Consider the following 21172-nt stretch of genomic DNA (forward strand, 5'->3'; position numbering starts at 1 on the left):
ACTAAGCTGGGGGCAGAGATTGATATGCTGGAGGGAAGGGATAGGGTCCAGAGTGACCTAGACAAATTGGAGGATCGGGCCAAAAGAAATCTGATGAGGTTCAACAAGGAGAAGTGCAGAGTCCTGCACTTAGGCAGGAAGAATCCCATGCACTGCTACAGACTGGGGACCGACTGGCTAAGCAGCAGTTCTGCAGAAGAGGACCTAGGGGTTACAGTGGATGAGAAGCTGGATATGAGTCAGCAGTGTGCCCTCGTTGGCAAGAAGGCCAACGGCATATTGAGCTGTATTAGTAGGAGCATTGCCAGCAGATTGAGGGAAGTGATTATTCCCTTCTATTCGGCACCGGTGAGGCCACACCTGGAGTATTGTGTCCAGTTTTGGTTCCCCCACTACAGGAGGGATGTGAACAAATTGGAGAGAGTCCAGTGGAGGGTAATGAAAATGATTGGGGGCTGGGGCATATGATTGATGAGGAGAGGCTGAAGGAACTGGGGTTATTTAGTCTGCAGAAGAGAAGAGTGAGAGGGGATTTGATAGCAGCCTTCAACTACCTCAAGGAGGGTTCCAAAGAGGATGGGGCTAGTCTGTTCTCAGTGGTGGCAGATGACAGAACAAGAAGCAATGGTCTCAAGTTGCAGTGGGGAAGGTATAGGTTGGATATTAGAAAACACTATTTCACTAGGAGGGTGGTAAAGCACTGGAATGGGTTACCTAGGGAGGAGGTGGAATCGCTATCCATAGAGAAAAAGAGTACTTCCGGGACTCCTGGAAATGTGCTAGAAATGGCCCACCTTGATTATCACTTCAAAAGGTTTTCTCTCCCCCCACCCCACTCTCCTGCTGGTAATAGCTCATCTTAAGTGATCACTCTCCTCACAATGTATATTTTTTCATGGTCTGTGTGTATATAAAATCTCCTCACTGTACTTTCCACTTTATGCATCCGATGAAGTGAGCTGTAGCTCACAAAAGCTTATGCTCAAATAAATTGGTTAGTCCCTAAGGTGCCACAAGTATTCCTTTTCTTTTTGCGAATACAGACTAACACAGCTGCTACTCTGAAATCCATCCATAGAGGTTTTTAAGGCCCGGCTTGACAAAGCCTTAGCTGGGATGATTTAGTTGGTGTTGGTCCTGCTTTGAGCAGGGGATTGGACTAGATGACCTCCAAAGGTCTCTTCCAACCCTAATATTCTATGATTCTGCCTTTGAGGTGGGGAGCTCCCACTGTGACCCATACACTTCCAGCATTGTGCCATTCCAATTAACACAAATAAACAGTGTCCAAATTCCCCTACCTTGTGCTGTAAATGTGTTGCTAATTATCATTAGTGAGGCAATTCTAGACAGACAGCTGAGTTCACAGGGTTATCTTTCGTGTCTGTTTAGAAGGTATACTAAAACCTTTCATTGGTCTAATGTTTTCAGGTTTGCTAAGTTAAACCTGTGTGAGATAAAAATCAACCCACTAAGCAGGTCATGTGCTGTACTTTAAACCAGCAGCTTTATGAACATTTAATGACTTATTTTTCATTTAATTCCTTTAGCACTTTAAAATGAATTTAGTGCATGTGAAAGGTGCTTGACTGACACCTAGAAATTGAACTCCTGTGTTTACACACATAAGATACAATTCAAGCAGTAGCAGTGCAAACTTCTCCTTGCTACCCCATCAGTATACCTCCTCCCTGGAAGAAGCATGGCCAGCTAGAAGGCCATCCAGTCTCCATGCCCATTTGGCTCTTTGCTGAGATTGTCATTCGTTCCAGCACAGCAAGAGTGGTAGTTTTTTGGGATGTCAGTACTAGAATATTTGAATCTGGACTGACATCACCAACCTATTTCACACCTGCCACAAACACAGCTGGGCCAGACTGGATGTAATGAATTATTCAACAATAGTGAGACCTATCTGAGCTCAACAAAAAGTTTGTTGTTTCACAGTAGTGGCAGTCTAGGAGCAGAACCATCCACTCAACATTAGAATACTTTGGGTCAGTCTGGTAAGATTGGAAATTGCCTTGAGAAGAATAGGCCCCATAGGTTTCACTATAACTATCAATCTCTGTTTTCTAGAGAACTATATTTTTAGGGTAGATCAGGAGCTTATGAATAATAGAAACAGTAATGTACGTTGTCTTTACACACACACACACCCATCATCTCTTATTTTTTTCAAGTTAATATAATGTGCTTTCTTTCAGACATCTTTTTTGAATGTTAGGCTGGTTGTATTCTTGCTTTATGAACAAACTTCAGGTTTTCCTGTTGATAAATCAACAAAGATTAAAGTTTACTAAGTTTCATTCTTGCTGGCAATCTGAAAAACCCTAGAGAAAGAGGACTAGTTGTACTTAAAATATATATATGTGCGCCCCATATTGCTACTAGAGTCCATGTTCCTACTGGAAGTGTCAAGGTTCCTTCCCCACTCTGAACTCTAGGGTACAGATGTGGGGACCTGCATGAAAACCTCCTAAGCTTACTTTTACCAGCTTAGGTTAAAACTTCCCCAAGGTACAAACTATTTTACCCTTTGCCCTTGGACTTCCACTGCCACCACCAAACGTTTATCTGGATTTATTTTATTTAGGAAAGTATTGTTTGGAAATGTCTTTCCCCCCAAAATCCTCCCAACCCTTGCACCCCACTTCCTAGAGAAGGTTTGGTAAAAATCCTCACCAATTTGCATCGGTGACCACAGACCCAAACCCTTGGATCTTAGAACAATGAAAAAGCATTCAGTTTTCTTACAAGAAGACTTTTAATAGAAGTAAAAAAGAATCACCTCTGTAAAATCAGGATGGTAAATACCTTACAGGGTAATTAGATTCAAAACATAGAGAATCCCTCTAGGCAAAACCTTAAGTTACAAAAAGACACAGATAGGAATATCCGTTCTTTTCAGCACAGCTTAATTTCTCAGCCATTTAAAGAAATAATCATCTAACGCATATCTAGCTAGATTACTTACTAAGTTCTAAAACTCCATTCCTGTTCTGTCCCCGGCAAAAGCATCACACAGACCAACCCTTTGTTTTTCCCTCTCCCAGCTTTTGAAAGTATCTTGTCTCCTCATTGGTCATTTTGGTCAGGTACCAGCGAGGTTATCCTAGCTTCTTAACCTTTTACAGGTGAGAGGATTTTTCCTCTGGCCAGGAGGGATTTTAAAGGGGTTTACCCTTCCCTTTATATTTATGACAGGAAGCAATAAGGGAAGTGAAAACAGTAAGTAAAGTAAGTTTTAAGCATTGAAAGCTTTACTTTTCTGACAAGTAACAGGAAAAGCCTTTTGTAAATGATCAGAAATTAGTGTTGCTTTTTTAGTGGTGTTGGTATTATTCAACAAACATGTTGTTTTTCCACTGACTGTTGAAATAGAAGACTTTTGATACATGAGAAACTTACGTTGGACCCCTCAGAGAAATTCAACTTTAAATCAGACAAAGAAATTACTTTGTGAATTTAGTTTTTTAATTTTATTTTCAAAAATTCTTCTGCTTCAGCCCTTAAACCTCAGTTAAATAACTGTATGGAAAGTTGGGACTCTTACATAAAAATTGTTTTTCCAATTTTAATTTATTTTATTTACTGATTTCCCAAACCATTTAAAACAATTCTAAGAAGCAAACTTTTTTTGCCTAAGGTTATTAGATATTGAAGATGTAAATGAAAAACGTTGATCAAAGAAGTCCATAGATTTCTTTTACTATGAGTCAGTGTGATAACTTACAAAACAAGCAGGGAACAGCTGAATATAATTGGGGTAAGTCCTAGTTGCTCAGCATTTTGTTACTCATAATGATTGTCTAATGGCTGTGTAATTATTTTTGTTCTCTCTGTTATACTGTGATCTGGTGTGACAGAGTGGCACCAGTCATGATGTCAAGATTGTGCTTATGTTATTTTACCCCTGTTCATAGGAGATTCTATGGTGACAAAATATTTATGGTCATGAGGCTTTTCATTGTTATACTATTGTAAATGAGGTGCATTTATGTTATAGTTGCCGCATTAGTTCAGGATGACTCAGGTCTTCCATTATAAATCTCAGTTGTTAAAGGTTAATAGATAGAGAGAGGATTTGGCTCTGTACAATAGCCTAGTAAGCACTGTTCTGTGGACACGCGGTGTATGTCAGATTCATCCTCTTCCTCCACTCAGAAACTACAAATAAACAGTAGAGCCAAAGTGCTCAAAAGCACTTATGTCCTAAGTCATTTTTGAAAAGGGGACTTCAGGTGCATCAGCAGATGGTCTTGCCAGGAGTGCTCTTCTGCTGACAGCTGCTCTAGTTCTTCTAAAAAGAAAAGGAGTACTTGTGGCACCTTAGAGACTAACCAATTTATTTGAGCATGAGCTTTTGTGAGCTACAGCTCACTTCATCGGATGCATACCGTGGAAACTGCAGCAGACTTTATATACACACAGAGAATATGAAACAATACCTCCTCCCACCCCACTGTCCTGCTGGTAATAGCTTATCTTAATAGCTAGTTCTTCTGTGATCCACCTCTTCCCGTGACTCAGCCCTCCAGCCAGGTCAGGATTTAAGTTCACCTCTTGTGAGATATTAAAGACCAAAAATAAAAGAATATTATTATTTCAAAACCAGTGTTATCTAAAGAGGGTTCAGCAGGAGTCCATCCTTCTATCTGGGCTTGTTTTCACACAGCCAGTGTTCCTGGGCTTGGTTGTCTCAGACTCCCATCCACTGGGAAGCTCATCAAAGCTCTAGCCTCTTGGCTGAAACCAGATTCCCCCATCAAGAGAGAAGCAGAGCTGTGCTTCCCTTTCTGGTTAACCATAAACTGAGTCACGTCTCCTCCTTTTAACTCTTCTCTCCTATCTGCTACAAGTGTAGCTGGCCAAGGCCAATTAGGTCCACATATCCTCATTAACCCCTCCCTTGCCTGTGTGGGGCCTGTACGACCCATCATGAAGTGCTGTTTGAAATTTTACTCTCTCTGACCGCTACTGCAGTCTCATTGTTGCAACAGCCACTGTGGTTGCTGTGTCCTCCCCACTTAGAGCTAGGACTTAGATTGTGACCCAAACCTGTTGGGTGGGACTGTGACAATCTTATGTGGGTAAATAAACTTGCTCAGACATAGGAATACAGAGAAAAATGATTTAATTGACTAATTACTGTACAGTGTATGGTTTAGGCAGGCCAGAGGTTTCATGTAACTTGTGCAAATGTGTAATCTTCAGTGATACACACTACACATAATCCAGAAGGGATTCCATTCCTGATTTAGGACATAACTAACAGTTAACTGAATTCACCAGAACTGCCAATGACAGTTGGTATAATTCAAAAATGGCAAGATTGTAATTACAGTAGAACTTCAGAGTTACAAACTGGCCAGTCAACCACACATCTCATTTGGAACTGGAAATACACAATCAGGCAGCAGCGGGGAAGCCAAATACAGTACAGTACTGCATTAAATGTAAACTACTAAAAAAAAAAAAGAGGGAAAGTAGCATTTTTCTTCTGCATAGAAACATTTCAAAGCTATATTAAGTCAATGTTCAGTTGTAAACTTTTGAAAAAACAACCATAACATTTTGTTCAGAGTTCCAGACATTTCAGAGTTCCGAACAACCTCCATTTCTGAGGTGTTCATAACTCTGAGCTTCTACTGTACAGCAGAGTGCATGAGATTTAATAGTTTTAGTGGATAAACTTGTATGGCATGCACTATAGACAGAGAACTACTTATTCCACACCATTCAAAGTTGTGTCCTTAAACATGTAGTTCTTTTTACATGTAGTTATAACTAGACTGGACAAACTAATTAAGAATATGGTGCAGAGTATTCTCTGCATTGACAGGGGATAAAGAAGATGACCTGTAGTCTTTTTCTTCTCTAACTTCTATGGCTGTATGACATGCAGTCAGTTAATATGTTATGCAACAGTTAAATAGACTTTTCTAAGGGTCCAAAAATTAGCATCAGGCAAGGACTTATTAAATGATTTCGTTACAAAACTAAATCCAGTCACACACAAGTAAAACACAATCTTCCACGGTCTGCCAGAAGGTGCTGGCTTCACACTATTTCTCAGTGTCAATAAGAGAATTAGACCTGTGCAAACATAGATCCACTCCGATAGTAGCACTCCAAAGCATCCCAAGAGCACTGGAGAAAGTTCCAAACAGCCCCAGCTATTTGAGTTAAACATTTTTAAATCAGCAGGTCTGGATAACTTACATCCAAGAGTTTTAAAAGAGCTGGACCACTGTGATGTAGATATTCCGTAAGTCTTGGAACATTGGGGAAGTTCCGGAAGACTGGAAGAAAACCACTGTTCTGCCAATATTTAAAAAAGGGTAAATGGAATGACCCTGGTAATTATAGGCCTGTCAGTCTGACACTGATCATGGGCAATATAATGGAGCATCTGATACAGGACTCAATTAATAAAAAATTAAAGGAGGGTAATATAATTAATGCCAATCAATATGGGTTAATGGAAAATAGATCCTATCAAACTACATTCATTTTTTTTGTGAGATTACAAATTTGGTTGATAAAGGTAATAGTGTTGATGTAATCTGCTTAAACTTCTGTAAGGTGGTTGACTTGGTACCATGTAACATGTTGTTTAAAAACTAGAATGATATAAAATTAACTTGGCACACATTAAATGGATTAAAGTTTGGCTAAAGAATGGGTCTCAAAATGGTAAACACGGAATTGTCATCGAGCAAGTGTGTTTCCAGTGGGGTCCCACGTGGATCAGTTCTAGGCCCTATGCTATTTAGCATTTTTATCAACAACCTATAAGAAAACATAAAATCACCACTGATGAAGTTTGCAGATGACACAAAAACTGGAGGGAGTGATAAATAATGAAGAGGACAGGTCACTCATACAGAGCATTCTGGATCACTTCGTAAGCTGAGTGCAACCAAACAATATGCATCTGAATATGGTTAAATGTAATGAATGCATTTAGAAAAAAAAGTATAGACCATAGTTAAAGGATGTGGGGGACTCTATCCTGGGAAGCAGTGACTCTGAAAAAGATTTGGGGGTCGTGGTTGTTAATCAGCTGAACTTGAGCTCCTAGTGTTAGGCTGTGCACAAAAGGGCTAATGTGATTCTTGGATGCTATACAAGGGATTCTTGAGTAGGAATAGAGAAGTTATTTTACCTTTGCATTTGGCACTGGTATGATCCCTGCTGAAATACTATGTTCAGGTCTGGTGTCCACAATTCAAGAAGGATGTTGATAAATTGGAGAGGGTCCATATAGGAGCAATGAGAATGATTAAAGGATTAGAAAACGTGCCTTATAGTGATAGACTCAAAGAGTTCAGAACAAAGAGAAGGTAAAGGGGTGACTTGATTACAATCTCTAAGTACCTACATTGGGGACAAATAGCTGATGTGCTCTTCAAAGCAGAGAAAGGTATAACATGATCCAGCTGGAAGCTGAAGCTAGACAAATTCAGACCGGAAATAAGATGTAAGTTTTTAACAGCGAGTAATTAACCACTGAAATAATTTACCAAGGATCATGGTGGATTCTCCATCACTGACCATTTTAAAATCAAGAATGAATGCTTTCCTAAAAAAAAAAAAAAATGCTCTAGGGATTATTGTGGAAGTTCTATGTGACCTGTGTTATACCGGAGGTAGACTAGATGATCACAATGATCCCTTCTGGCTTTGAATTTATAGGTGGGTTTCCAACACAAAGAGTTGGAAACTCTGTAAGCATCTCCTTTTTGGGTTTCTTCACAATCCTTCTATAAAGGGGTAGAGTTAGACCCTTCTGTGGAATTAGTAAAAGTGTAGGCCCCCAAACCTGTGGATATTGGGACACACATGGCAATCAGAAGCATCAATGTTGAGGCCAAGAGCTTGGAATTCCAACTGTCCCATGGCAAAACTGGTTTCCTTTGGAGCTGCATTGTCAGGTTATTTCCAGTCATGGCTGCAGTAAAATCTGCCATCTTTGTGGCAATGGGGATCGATCTTTGTAAGGGATATTCCTGCCATTTTGACTAGCATGTACTCCATGGTGGATTTCAGCTAGGAAATGAATCCAGATTAAAATTAGCTATCACAAAATGCCAATGACTTGCAAAAGAGGGAAAACTGCCTGTGGCCACATGCCCTGCCTGTCCCCAAACAGGTCTCCCAGGAGGAGCTTTCACAAGAGTCAGGGTGAAGAATGCAGTATAGGCACTGATGGCGCCCCAATGCTGATTTGGGGATTCTTCAAGCAGATTTTGCTACTCTCTGCTCTGAGTATCAGAGGGTAGGATGTAAGAACTGATTTACCAAGAGATCAAGGGGCCTTCCTAAGGTCACATAAAAAGTCTGTAGCAGAATAGGGAATTGAACGTGGGTTTCCTATGTACCAGGCTAGCCCCCTAACCAGGGAACCATCATTCCTCTCATTGTTTCCACCTTTTCTATACTACCAGCTGGTCGGTCAAATGCTGCCTGAATGAGGTCTTGTCTGCACAGGGACTTTGCTCCTATTACAACCACTGATGCCCAGACAGTGGTGTAACTGCACTGCAGCAAACCTGTAGCGTAGGTAGACAAAGATGCTGTTTGCACTGATAGAGTTTACCCCTCCTTGAACCAGCATGAAATGCACAGTGTAGAGTGCAGCTTACAGTTGTTTGCTCTGCTTATACTGGGAAATCCCCAGGATAACTAGCTAGCCAAGGCCTGTGATGCAGTCCGTTATATACAGCTTGGGCCTTGTTCTCCATATTCTTGTGTAAACAGACCTTTCAGAGTAAGGTTATTGTGTTATAATTTGATATACATCTGTGACGGGATCCCCAGGGTACAACCTGGAACTGGGGTACTGCTGTGTACCCTTAGGTCTCCAGCCTGGGCTGTGTCTCACAATGCTTTGTTAGTGACAGGTAGCAAACCCCTCCAGGCACTGTTATCACTTAGCACAACAGCATGTGGAGCCCCACACTGAGCTATATTGCATGAATGCTACCTGAGTCACTCACAAATCACACAGAGAAAGGCACCAGCATATCTCCCAAGCTTCCAGCCTTGCTCTCCAGAACTGTACCGTCTTGTCCTGGTCAGAAGCTTGACCAGTGTCTTAGTTATTATCCAGTCCACCCCACCCTCGATGTGGAGAGGACACATACTAGCCTTCGTAAACTGAGCTGAGATTTCCCAAGCACTTAACCAAAACACACTGTTTTAGATAAAATATAAAACAGATTTATTAACTAAAGAAAGATTGATTTTAAGTGATAAGTGGTAGGCATAAAAGGTCAGAGATAGTTACCAAAGAAAATGAAAGAAAGCAGTCTAAATTTTAAACCTATTTAGACTAAACAATATTTGGATCAAGCAGTTTTTCTCACCCCACTGGATGTTGCAGATGATTTACAATCCTTAATACACAGGCTTACTCTTTAAACCTGGGACCAGTCTCCTTAGTTCAAGTCTTTGTCTTCCCAGTATTTTTGTTGCTTCCGTTGTGTGATGCTTCTCTTACAGAATTGTAAATTCCTTGTTTACAAGTCCCCTGCTGATTAATAGTCATGTAACACCCACCTGGGAGTGGATCACCTCCTTTGTTGTCACTGGAGAACTGGCAGTGGATGACCCTCAAACTTACAACATATTTCAGTAACAGACAGCAAAATCTCATAACTTTATACACACTTACGATATACATATTTTGACAGAACAATGGGTTTCAGCAGATCATGACATTCCATATGATATTTTACATGGCATGCTTTGTATGAAATATAATTATATGACGGGGTGAATATGGGAATGCCAGGGTACTACTCTGAAGTACAGAGTGTCAGAACATCCAGGGGGCACCCCCTTCCAAAACCATTGGCCAAGATTTAGTAGTGGTTTGTCAGTGGTAGTATACTTTACCCAGCAGGAGAGAGCTGGTGTGGAGGTGGGATTGTTACACCCTGATAAAAGGTTATTTAATGGTAGCCAAGGTAATACAACTGGTTGTCAAAAAACAAAACAAAACATAAGAGAGATTTTATTTAATCTGGAATAAACAGAACTGGATTCCACTTACTCACAACAACATTAAATAGATGAATATACAGTATATAATAAAAAAAACCTCATAATAGTTCAAACACTCTTTCTCTCTAACTTACTACTAAATGTACCCAACTAAATATAACCCCCTGTCATAAATATAAAGGGAAGGGTAAATACCTTTAAAATCCCTCCTGGCCAGAGGAAAAACCCTTTCACCTGTAAAGGGTTAAGAAGCTAGGATAACCTGTATGGGGTTAAGAAGCTAGAATAACCTCGCTGGCACCTGACCAAAATGACAGATGAGGAGACAAGATACTTGCAAAGCTGGAGGGGGGAGAAACAAAGGTTCACTCTGTCTGTGTGATGCTTTTGCCAGGAACAGAAAAGGAATGGAGTCTTAGAACTTAGTAAGTAATCTAGCCAGATATGCGTTAGATTCTGTTTTGTTTAAATGACTGATAAAATATGCTGTGCTGAATGGAATGTATATTCCTGTTTTTGTGTCTTTTTGTAACTTAAGGTTTTGCCTAGGGGGATTCTCTATGTTTTGAATCTGATTACCCTGTAAGGTATTTACCATCCTGACTTTTCAGAGGTGATTCTTTTACTTTTTCTTCAATTAAAATTCCTCTTTTAAGAACTTGATTGCTTTTTCATTGTTGTTAAGATCCAAGGGTTTGGGTCTGTGTTCACCTATGCCAATTGGTGAAGATTTTTATCAAGCCTTCCTCAGGAAAGGGGGTGTAGGATTTGGGGAGGATTTTGGGGGAAAAGACATTTCCAAGCGGGCTCTTTCCCTGTTATATATTTGTTAGAAGCTTGGTGGTGGCAGCAATAAAGTCCCAGGGCAAAAGGTAAAATAGTTTGTACCTTGGGGAAGTTTTAACCTAAGCTGGTAAAAATAAGCTTAGGGGGTTTTTCATGCAGGTCCCCACATCTGTACCCTAGAGTTCAGAGTGGGGAAGAAACCTTGACAGCCCCTAAATAAAGAAATATATTTATCTCTATATACGTAGGCCATCTTAAAGTTTGTTGGGGGTTTTTTTTAGTTCAAGGTTCTCCCTTCCCCAAATCTCTCACTGGGTGCTGTCTAACGCCCAAATCAGTCTTTAAGCCTCAAATGCCTCTTATGACTTGCTGAAGAGATGGACTCGACTCCAGTGGTGCCTGCTTACAGGGGTATACATGAGACCCAGACCCCCTGGATCAGAAGGACCTTTGATTCTCTTGTTCTGGGTCTCTGGGACCCCACAAATCAATGATAGGAGAAAACTGGAACTGATGACCAGGAACAAGCCATCAAACATGGACTAACTTGATCAGACAGCTTTAAACCAAAGGGACCCTCTTTTACACATCTGTCTGTCCTGCTCAGTCTATCCACTTACTCTTGGTTTCTCTCAGTCTTGGTTTCCCTTCATCCCTTTCTGGCTGCCCTCTCCCCTGGTCCTGTTTTCTCTTCATCCCTCTCTCAGGCTCTGGACCTCCTTCCTCTGTTCCTCAACCCTTCCCCTTTTATGCCCCCTTTGCACAGGTATAAATGGCACCAGGTACAAGCCAGTGGAGAATCAGGCCCCTTATGTTTTCCACAGATCCAAGTTATAAAAAGTTTAAAAAGGGTTTAATTGAACTAGTTGCTCAGTTACCTCATGAACTCACCACTCCTTCCAATGTAATGTTCCAGGACAAACACATTCTTTTATTTTCCTTCAATTGCAGGTAAAGTACATTGAAAATCTCACTGATTGTTTTATGAATCTTCACTCTTTACCTTGAAATGCAGGATAAATGTATCTTCCTCAATCCATAGATGTGTTAAAGTATTGCTGCTAGAGCACAGTTCCTCAATTCACTGTGCTCGGGCAGCAACACTTTAACAAGGGCTTTAATGTAGTTTAGGTTCGGTGATCTTGTATAAGCCTCACCTCTTTGCTTTCTTTAAATGCTGCTCACTACAAACTTACTCTTTAATGTATTTCAGAGCTGTGGTATATCCAGACACTCAGCCCATTCATGGCATAGAACAAACAGTTAAGGATATTGAACACTACTTTGTTCCTTACCTGGCAAGCAGAGCCCACAATACCTTAGGCAGTTGGCCAAAATAAGCCAGTCTGTATAATTATAGGAGAAACCATTTTTTACTATCTTAGAACATGTAACAACACACTTAACCAACAGATTGGAAAGAGCAGTGTCTGTCTTTCTCAATAGTGCTCAGGGTGATGGGATATGTTATTCAAACTGCATGTTGGTTGCCAAGTCTATGTACGTACCTTCCCAGACTTGATAACAGGCTAGTTTCCCGACAGGAAAAGCACTATAAATAGTATTCCTTGATGCTATGTAATCTTCTTACTGGCTGTTTTCACTTGTTCATTCACTTGTCTCCCATTTGTTTGGTGAGATAAAATTAGAAATACAGGGAAACTTATTAAAATATTTTAATGAGGAAAGATATAAACACAAGTCCCTGCACGGGGCGGCAGGCTGGGGCTACTCAGAAGCCAAAGCTAGTGCAAAATGCAGCTGATACCCTTTGAGCAGTGTGGCACACAGGAAACAGATAACCCCACTGGATTTCATTAAATGTACAGGTGGAATTGCAGGTGTTGGTCCAACTCATGAAGCTCTACATGATTTGAGATGCACTTATTTCAGAAGCCATCTCTCCTTGTGCAGTCAGATTAGGATCAGCGGATAAACTGGAGTTTCCTCACTATAAACAATATAGAGAGCTGCTAGTGTGCCAGTCTCAGGGTGAGTTGGTACAACTTGGATCTGGAATTTGATTCCTTGTGCCCCGTCCCCTTTGTTCTGAGTAGGGCTTGAAGTTGATAAACATCTAGGCACCCACACACATGTAGGTGGGTGTGACTATGTGGTGGAGCAGGAGACCGAAGGAGGATGTAGTAAGGGTCTTTGGGTACTGGGTGGTTGTGGTGGGTCCCTTTTTCTATATCTTATGGGTCAGATTATTAATTGAAGGATGAAATTTGATGATTCAAGGTACTGTAGTAGGGAAATGTTTACATTATCTACTTGTGTATTAAAATAAAAAGCACCTAGAGACCTACAGATGCAGAGAAATCTGAATAAATAACAAACATATGAAGAAAAGGAAAATGAAGTTTGACTTTTAAATTTACAGATTTATGTTTAATGGAAAAAATATCAAAGGGCTAGATTCACAAGTGGAATTTACGTGTCTGAGTTCAACATTTAGGTGCCACTGGCATTCACAGCCCATTGCTCAGCTGCTGTCTTGCCTTGGCAGTACCTGAAGTCCCGTAGGAGCCTGAAGCCCCTGATACTAAAGTCCCCATAGCACCTAAATATCTGCTTGTGGGTATATTCAAAGCCACCTAAATCCTGATGCCACAAAGCAGTTTAGGACCTATGCCATGGTGGGACTCACAAGCTAGGCATTTCCTAACTTGTTTGTAGGGCCTGTTCTGGTAGGTGTGCTCTGAGCATGTCTATCCCACACAAAAGGCAGCCAGAGGTGGTACCCCACTTATACTTCATAGCCAAATGGTTAGGGCATTCACTTAAGCTATAAAACAGCCAGGTTAAAGCCCCCACTTTGCGTGATTTGGAACAGAGACTTGAACTTAGGTCTCCTACCTGCCGGGTGAGTGCCCTTGCCACAGGGTTATGGGATATGCTGGGGTGGAGCTCTCACAGTCTCTCCTGTTGAAGCTGTTCTACTTTGTATAAACAGAGACAGTGACTCTATAGACTAGTGGCTAGCACATTCACCCGAGAGACCAGGATTCCAGTTCCTGCTTCAATGAGCATTGCAACACCTAAGTCCCCAATGTGAATTTAACATAAAATAGAAAATAAAAAAAGGCACTTACACTTATGTGAGAGGCTTGCATGTTGTGATATCTGTAGAATGCCCACTTCTGAACTCCCTGTCTGGCTACTGAAGACAGCATAAGGAGTAGTTGTTGATTTAAAAAAAAAATAGTATATGAAGTTGTTTCTGTTATAGATAACTGTTTCTTCTAGTTGGAGACATCTCTCTTCTTCATAGTCCAGTGGGTTACACTTTCAGAATCCAGTCCTATGCCTGCTGAAGTCAAGGGAAGTTTTGCCATCAACTTCCCAATGAAGAATCCATTAGTCTTTCTAAATGTCTGTCAAGCAGTTACTGTTCCTTTAGAACTTTCAGGTAGCACAAGAGATTTGGAAGTTAAGGGAGTGTAAATGACTTGGAATTTTTTTAAAAAAAATTTCACATTTAGATGAAAGTATTTTGAAATACACCTGGAAAATTCAGATCCTCAAATACTAGGAGAGACTGTTGAGGGAGGACGGGTGTATTGTGTGTCTCATATCGCCACTAGGCAGTACTGCCGACCTCAGACTATGTTGCCAAGTAGCAAGAGTCAAGGGCCACCTTGAATAGCTGCTACAGTTCAGGTCAGTGTTGCTCAATGGCAAGAGTCAAAGGCTGCCTTGCCTAGTGGCTATAGTCTGAAGGGTGGGGGATAGGGAACTCCAGCCCATCCTGCTTCACTGGAAGCTGGGTCCTTCAAAACAATAGTTCATACATGTGACTTAGGAACTGGCATCCTTATTCCAGTTCCCTGGGTCATTTCTTACCCTTGCTTCTTTTCCTCTGTCAGCATCACCAAGGGGATCCCTCTTGGCGTCCTCTGAGGTCAGTCTCTGGAGCATCTTTCCCTGCCAGTGACAACTCATCACCCTCAGTCCCCATGGTTGAAGGGTCTGCAGCAGCTTGACTATGAGGCCCAGTCCCAGGAGCTTCTCTGCAGGAAGCCACTGAACCCAACTGCTCTCCATCCTCCCAGATTGAGCTGAGCTGCCCCCTTTTGAATGCTCCCTCCTCTGGGAGCATACCCAGCAGAGAGGAGGGGGCATGGCTTCCTGTTTCCAGAGCAGCTCCTTAACCCTCTCCTCACCAGTGTAGGGTTGGTATACCCCATCACAAAGGCATAAACGTGAGTGGCACAGGTAATGCTTTATCTACTTGGATTCTACACTGGATAAAATATACCAAATGCCCAAAAGGTTACACTTCATATGAAGGTACATTTTTATAAACAGTTTATAAAGGGTTCATACATGTTTTAAGAAATGGTTAACCGATAGTTAGGGTCCAACAGAATAATAGGCTCCTTACAGTCAACTATCTGCAACTGATGTGGTTGTAACCATCCATAACTCTGAACTTAGGTCTGTAACATGCTTTAAATATCTGTTAATCATTCACTAATCCTTCATAAACTACGTAAGAAGGTAGCCTTTATGTATTAAGTGTTTGCTTTAAAATGTTTCAGAAATTTAGTGGCAGGTTGGCTGGAACATTTTTTGTCACTTTAATCACAGTTTATAGCAAAGAGTAACTTTTCTAATTTCTCCTGATGCACTGCTAACAGTGTAATGCTTCATGCCCTGATCTATGAGTCTCAAAATACAAATTATGTAATTTGACAGACATATACAGTTTAGAAATATGCTGTAATGTCTCAATAACCTGAGATTTGAAAACAAGGCATTTTGATAGAAGACAGAGAGGAAAAAAATCTCTTGAAAAAGCCTCTGAAATATTTCAATATTCTGAAAATGTGGAATAATATTTACAAACTGATTCATTATTATTTGTATAGTGGGATTTACTTGTCAGTGGTAAGTGAATGTAATTCCCCATCCCCCCCACCCCTCTCCTATATACAAAGGATCAAGAGGAAATTGAAGGATTTGAAATCTGACCTTAAACTCTGAAAACACAAAGTAAGCTGAAAGAACAGCCCCACTATCTTAGCCAGTTTAGAACAAGATTATGAGAGAACGAGGAGTATTTATGGCACCTGAGAGACTAACAAATTTATTTGAGCATAAGCTTTCGTGGGCTAAAACCCACTTCATCAGGTGATGCAGTGGAAAATACAGGAAGAAGATAGATAGATATACACATAGAGAACATGAAAAAAATGGGTGTTGCCATACACACTATAACGAGAGTGATCAATTAAGGTGAGCTATTACCAGCAGGAGAAAAGAACCTTTTGCAGTGGTAATCAGGATGGCCCATTTCCAACAGTTGACAAGAAGGTGTGCGTAACAGTGTGTGTGTGTGTGTGGGGGGGGGGGGGAAATAAGCATGGGGAAATAGTTTTACTTTGTGTAATGACCCATCTACTCCCAGTCTTTATTCAAGCCTAATTTAATGGTGTCCAGTTCGCAAATTAATTCCACACAGATTATGAGAGAGTCCATCATAACCATCCTATTCAGCATGAGTTTTTCCGAAGCTTCCAGAAAAAAGTTATCATCATGCCAAGAGAGAGAATGTTGGAGGTTGTATGTGTGAGTTCAAGTCAACAGGAGGACACCATTCTTCAGTGATCGACGGCTTGCAAATACACAGTAGCATCATTGTTAACCGACCCCACAGATCATCAAGATTATACAATATCAAAAGGAATTTGAACTTACAACTTTAAGTTCTAAAATACAAATCTTCTAGCCAGTAAGTAGAAGGTACAGCTTATATAAGTTGGGCCAACTATTCCTACTCAAGGTAATAGACAATTATTCCTAGTAACAAGCTAGGTGCCTATTGAAAGGCCCAGGATCCACCCCTGCAAGCACTCAGTACATGAAACTCCAATGTCAATACCTCAGAGTATAGAGAGAAGAGTTCTCCCCTCCAAAAAAACCCACAACAGCAGCAACTCCCTTCCCCCCCACATCTATTTTGGCATTTTTCAAGATGACACATGCACATTCTGCCGTGTCACTCATGTTGTTATATACTGTGGTTCATGAGCCTAGGAAACATAAGATGCTTTTCCCAAATCCATAGTTTATTTTTTGGGAACAAAAACTATTAGTATTTCTATTGTCCTGTGGCAGAAATATGAGAGAATTTCTCATATTCTATGAGAAATAAACCTAAAGTTCTTCTGATGTGCCTGCCTTTCTGCAGTGTTTGGCAAAGTGATTGCAAAAGTGTGAATAATCTGGGTCATTAGAAAGAGTATAAAGCAAGTTGTGTGTGGTAGGACACTATAATGAAGGCTAATAACGTATATGTATTCAGCCAAAGAAGTTTAATTTTTAAAGCAGTATTTCTCCACTTCAAAGCACTCTCTGAAAATTATTCACTGTTAATTGATTCTGCTGGGAATTAAAAGCAGACATCAGTCTGCCAAAAGAGTAAGCAACACTAGTACTGCATATTCCTATCTACTTTTTAACTGAAGAATGAGCCAGTGAAATTAAAAATGCCTAAACCTGTGACACAAAGTACTCAAAAGATGAGACATTTTGAAGCATGTCTGTTTGGCAAGGATCCTTTATATAGTCTTAGGGTGTGTTCCCAGTCTTTCCATTGGCTTCAATGGGCATTGGACCAGCCCCTTAGAGAGCAGTGCTATCCTTTTGGCAGCCAGAAAACTACAAAACAAAGAAGGAAGTTAGCACTCTGCTGGGTCTTAGTGCATCTTGTCCAATTTGTCTGACTCTTAAACTACATGAAGAGGAATTAACAGAGCAGGGACCACCTGTTTGTTTTACCATTGACTTAATTGGAGCCGCAGGGTGAAGCTAATGCTGAGTACTTTTGAATTCCCATTTTACAGGCCTTTGGTCATGTTGTAGAGCACTTACGGTAATAGCCTGAACCTTCAAAAGTGATTCACTGGGACTACTCCCAGGAGTACAGCCTTGCCATTGTGAATAAATGCAACCTGTTTTGGCTCTAAGAATTCACCTCAAAAGATTTATAAATGAGACATTCCAAAGTGGTGAGGTAATATCAAGTCCTTGGGGGTTGAAGGGAAAATAAGTTGTCTTCATAAACAAGGACTTTGCTGTTTAACAAGTGGCAGTGGGTGTATTTAGTGAACTTTTCAGCTCAGCACATTTTAAACTCAGTATTTACTTTGCTTGTTGGTTGTTTACTTTATTTCTTAACTAACTAAAAATCACTAGATCACTGTTTGAAAGAAGATCATTTGTTTCACAGTGTGTAGGTGCATAAATACGAATGAGAGGGTTAAACATTTTTACTGGATTTGAGGTAAATCTACAATTATACAATCAATCCCAAGGAGATGTATGCTGTATGCAGAATGAAGGGGGACAGGGGAGGTGAGAAGGGTGGAAAGGGGCAAAGTGAAAAGGAGAAGGCATGGCTTCTGAAATGTTCAGTGAATTTAATCTTATATTAGAAAATGTACAAGGAAGAGAAACATTTTAAGCTTGGCAGCAGCCAGTCCCCCAGCATAAATTAGAGCAGCCTAAGTAATCATCTAAGCAACCAGTAAGGCATTGAAGCACAGGAAAGTCCCCCTTTCTCATCTGTCACACGTCTGTGCTGACCACAAGAAGGTGGGTGGTGTAAGAGCCATTACATTGCCTTTACGCTATCCGATGATGCCCCTCTACTGGGGTGATTATACTATAGCTAGACATGCTGGCTTTATGGTCACCCTTCCTGGGCAGCACAGAGCAAAACAGCCCTAACACAAAACTATGGCTTTTTATGTGATATGAAACCCTGAAATGTGTTGGCCTTTTGTTTTTGTCATTTGAGGCCTGTTGGGGTTAATGTTTCCAAGATTTGCTCCTTGGGGAATAAACAAGGTCAGACATAACTAAGGTTTGGAAAGTCCAAAGGTGCTGCAAAGGCAATTTTGACAATCCTTGCTATTTAGAGCTCTAAGTCCATTGGGCTCATCCCACTGTCAGTATGGATATCATGGCACAATAACCAGCAGAAATTAATTTCCCCATTAAACTAGCTGACAGCCAAGGAATCCTATGTGCCTATCTTCTGTTCTAATTTCAGTCAATGAAACACTCCCAGGATGGGTTCTACAGACATCAGTCCTCTTCCACTTATTTTGCCAAAAGGTGGGGTCCTGCCCCCAGGATTTGAAATAAATTTCCTTTCTGTTGGGAATGATTGTCCTGAAATGTTCTTGAGGAAAGCCTCTTCCAAACTAGGAGTTCCTAAAATCAACCCAGATTTGGGTGTTGGCCATCCTGCACAATTTTTTCGTGTGGTACTGTAGCTCTGGTTTTCTGAAAGTGATAGATAGAAGTCTGATCCCTGCACATGCCTTCTACCCTTAATATCCTAGCAGGGAACAATATTTTCTCTGATGTTGGGGCAGAGTCCTCTTTACAACTTTACACAATTAAGACACTCAGCTGAATGCTTAATTCTATTTCCGAGAACATAGGGATGTAGAAGTTCTTGCATGCTCAACTTTCTTCACCTGGGAGGGGAATGTCTGGTAGACCTACAGGTAGGGACTATAGGTCTTTTAATTAATGATAAGGAATCTGTCACCACAGTGTCTAGGTACTAAGGCTTTATTTGGAGAGACTGGCTAGCAGGAAGGGCTTCCCTTTAGGAAGGATGGCCTGGGAAAATAGAGTTGATTGGATACTCATGTCTAATATGCTTCTGCAAGATTTTCTTGCCTTCAGACCTTGTACCAATGAAAGAAATCCTCCTGGGAAAAGAGGAGGAAGTCAGGGGAGTCTTTGGGCATGCAGTACTCTTTGTCCTGTCTCCATGTGCCTCTGCTGGGGTTCAAAGTTGGTGATCCAAAGGCACTGATGCAATATTGTGGAGTATAACTCATCCATGAGTAATTCCATAGCTGACTCATGACAATGAGTCGAATGTAAAGTCCCCAAAGTTCCTCCATGGTTCCTCCACCATGCCAGCAAAAGCATCTCTAGGTTGAGCTGGCCGTTGATGTTGCTATGGGGCCATGTTTAGGAGGAGGTGCTCCTCCAGCCAGCTGGATGTTCACACATGAAACTACTCCCCTCCCCAAACCGTGGTTGGTTATTGGGAGACCCCTTGTAAGAAGAGGGGATGCAAACATTTTGGGAACAGAATCTCTGTTATAATGTCATCTTAAAAGTGAAGGTGAAAAATAAGATGGCACTATTGGTCAATGGATACATAGCTGCAGCTGAGAGCATAGCAATCTGTGTGCCTATGCTATTGTAAAGCAGAGCCAATGACTGCTTACTGACAGAACTACATGGCTCCAAGGTCATGTAATTTGAAAGGCCTGGACCATGTGAATAAAAACTTACCTTATAAACAGATTAACAATGGTTTGCATCCACCATTCCACCTCCCCCTTCCTGCCCTACGTGATTCCAATAAACCACACACAGACTGCCTTGTAGATAAAGCTGTAGCCTTTAAATGCCAAGTAAAAATCTGAAGGCCTTTAAATACATTCATTATCTGGCTATACATAATAATTGGGTCTAGCTTGTCAGAAGGCAGCCTTAGCCTAAGTAGGAGAGAAACATACCCAGCTGAGAATTACATCCAGAAACAGAAAGATATTTGTTGTTCTATTCCCTTACAAGAAAGGTGCTCTGTGTTCAGCCTGCATAATGAGGAAGGCCTTTTCCTCTGAGTATAGGATCTCTGTGCCAGTAATGAAGAACCCTCATGTTGAACATAAGCCAGGACTGAATAGCCCCCAATTCCAATACAGCTGCCTCTTCCCAATGATTCAGTGAAAAGCAGATGTACTTCAGATACTGGCAGGCTCCTCAAATGCCTAATGTGAAAAGAATGAGAACAATTTAGCCCATTTTAAACAAACACCACTTTCAGTCTATAGCACTTTCTTCAAGGACAGTTGGCCAAGATTTAAAAAAGTGATGAGTAATTTTGGGTGCCCTAAAACTAGCCCGAGTTTTGGAAAGTGCTGAGCATCCACCCTATGAAAATCAGGTCCCTTTAAGGTCCCTTAACTTAGGCATCCAAAAATGGAGGCACCCCAAATCACTAGTCACTCTTCAAAAGGTTGTTACAAGGCGGAGGGTGAAAAATTGTTCTTGTTTACCTCTGAGGATAGGACAAGAAGCAATGGGCTTAGATTACAGCAAGGGAGGTTTAGGTTGGACATTAGGAAAAAATTCCTAAGTGTCAGGGTAGTTAAGCACTGGAACAAATTGTCTAGGAAGGTTGTGGAATCTCATCATTGGAGGTTTTTAAGAGCAGGTTAAACAAACGTCCTGTCAGGGATGGTCTAGTTATTACTTAGTCCTGCCTTGAATGCAGGGGAATGGATTAGATGATCTATTGAGGTTCCTTCCAGTCCTACACTTCTGA

This window comes from Caretta caretta, chromosome 7 (assembly GCF_965140235.1).
Source record: "Caretta caretta isolate rCarCar2 chromosome 7, rCarCar1.hap1, whole genome shotgun sequence".
Taxonomy (NCBI): Eukaryota; Metazoa; Chordata; order Testudines; family Cheloniidae; genus Caretta; species Caretta caretta.